This window comes from Limulus polyphemus, unplaced genomic scaffold (genome assembly GCF_000517525.1).
Source record: "Limulus polyphemus unplaced genomic scaffold, Limulus_polyphemus-2.1.2 Scaffold1780, whole genome shotgun sequence".
Lineage (NCBI taxonomy): Eukaryota > Metazoa > Arthropoda > Merostomata > Xiphosura > Limulidae > Limulus > Limulus polyphemus.
Window position 1 is genome coordinate 64657 of NW_013667390.1, and position 2791 is coordinate 67447.

The window sequence follows — 2791 nt, forward strand, 5'->3', positions numbered from 1 at the left end:
GGTTCAACTACGAAAACGTTATCATTTACTTCGAGCACAATTACCCGGGCTTCTTGTGCCAATACTCGACTGAGTAATTGTCAGCTTTAATACATTGGGAGATTGATTATTATGAGTTGGGTCTCGAGTTTGAGGACCCACACATTTGGAATACGGTCTACTGACTTCGGACATAAAAGCTATGCTGTTATAGCTTTTATAATAACTTTGTTATTAATATTATTATTTGTAATTCTTTGGTTTCAATAACATACGTTTAGTTAGATATGTAACAACTTCTTGTAAGGTTAGGGTTTTTAAATTAATGTTTAGTTATATTCTTTGTCCTACAACGTTAGATTAAGCTTAACGTGTGTGTTATTTTAGAGTTACCTGTCATTCATCTTACTGGTAAATTGTAAATAAGGTTAAATATATTGTTTTTTATACAAATACTATCTACTAATTTTTTTATTGTCCATATACTCTTAATTTCAAAATGTAACGATTTTTTCATTTTCGTAATTATATTTTATACTTCTTGCAATTAATTTCGTGTGTGAGGACTCCTGGGTATGGGGTCTGCTCAACCTTCTCCCAGTATTGCTTGCTTTGCTGCTTAAACTATTGATTATGACTTGGCCTTTCCAGTACTGGTGTTTATATATATATATACAAACAATAACTTTAGTTCCTGAGATGTAAGGTGAATCCCAGTTCTTCCCTATGTGTGTTTTTTCATTAATATTATTTAATGAAAACAATACAAATTCGTAGTCGTAAACTACAAATATGCCTACTAGTCCCAGAATGTATGAATTTCGCTTCCAATATTTTACTTGTATCTCAACTTAATATAAACAAACTTTGCTCCACTTCAAATCAATGTAAAATGGAATACATAATTTATAAGGGAGGGTGATACACTTCCAATTAAAATTTACAAGCAGTACCAGAAACTGTTAAATTGCTGTGCCACAAGACGTCATGCGTGTGTATGTATATATTGTTACATCAAATGCTTCACGAATCTTGCAATAATACATAATAAACGTACACGTGGTGGTGTGTTTGAACCGCAGCTTCTACACACTATAATTTATAGCCAATATCAACCTCAAATTTTCAAGTGAAAGTAGGAAAATATTCAAAAACACTTGTTTTTATTCTATTTCGACTGTTTTCTTAATGTAACAGTGATTATATCCATGTTTCACTAGGTGTAGAAGCTTCAGCTAGTTAATTATCGTTCACTGTATTGTAACTGGCTCTCCGTGATCATGATTTGGGTTAAAGGCGTGCGAAAAATAATTTTTACATATATAGAGAGTAGCACTGAACGAAATAGCTATCTATGTGAGAAGGTAAGTACCTTTCGAAAATACATTTTCAGTATTAGAAAATTAAAAATTTGCATTTGAACATTACATTGAACAACTCTGGAAGTGCAGAAAATATAAGAATTAATACTTGTGAAATGTTCTTTGGACTTCGGCATACAATAAGACAAGTGTTATGCTTTATTTAAATAAATTTGAAAGTAACGGCAATAATAACAAAATCAAGTCTTAATTTTATGGGATGTATCTTTTTCCGTACTGGTCTCCATCTCGTTGGCTTCTGCTTCATCAAGAAACGTTTTATCATTGTTAACAGTCACATCAGTGGTAGTAACATCATCAAGGGCTTCGCTGTTTCCCTTCTCAAAACCGAGTAGAGTTCTTTCTTCGACAGTGGCTTTTTCAGGTGACACGTCTTCAGCAGCGTCATTTGTTCCGTTGTTCACTTCGCTCCAACTGAAATGTCCTGTTGGCATGCACCACATTTGGCTTACCTCGCCGACCACATTTTATCCGGAAAGTCACGTTTGAGAGACGATCCACAATGTCATATGGGCCTTCCCATGGAGAAGACAACAAAGGAGACTTCTCTTTGGTCTTCCTGGGATTATACAACCACACCTTGTCTCCTGGTACAAAGCTGACTTCAGTAGACTTCTTATCATAACATAGCTTCATGGAATCAGCAGACGTTTTCAAGTTTGAACACACTTGATGGTGAACATCATCCATCCTTTCCGATAACACTTTCACTCTGACACATTTTCAGGTAACTGTTCTTAAGGTGGGCGTCCTGTTAACAGATCCACTGGCAACTGAAGTTCCCGACCAAACATCAACTTTGCTGGAGTGTATCCAGTGGCTTCATGCTCTGTTGTTCTATAGACCATCAATAGTGGAGGGAGTAAGACATCCCAGTCATCTTGGTGGCTATTACAAAACTTTGCCAATTCCTGTCCCAGTGTCCAATTATACTTTTCTACCATCCCATCAGACTGTGGGTGAAGTGGCGTTGTCCTGGTTTTTCGGATGCCAAAAACTTGCAGCATTCACGGAACACCGCTGATTCAAAGTTCTGGCCTTAATCAAAATGCAATTCGTATGGCATACCAAATCTGAAGAAGAAATCACTAATATCCTAAGCTACAGTTGTAGCTTCCTGATTTGGTATTGCATAATTCTCAGGCCACTTGGTGAAATAAACCATCACCATACAAATATACTTGTTTCCAGCACGAGTTTGGGGCAGAGGACCAGCAATGTCAACAGCTACTATTTTCATTGGTGTGCCAACTTGTTATAACTTCATTGGAGCACGTCCCTTATGCTTGGGTCCCTTTTTAGCACAACATGTTCTGCACCATTCTCCCACACCTTCCCTCATGCCTATCCAGTAAAATCTCTGTCGTAGGTGACTCAATGTCTTCTTAACTCCGAGATGTCCTCCTGTTAAACTGTCATAGGATTGACGC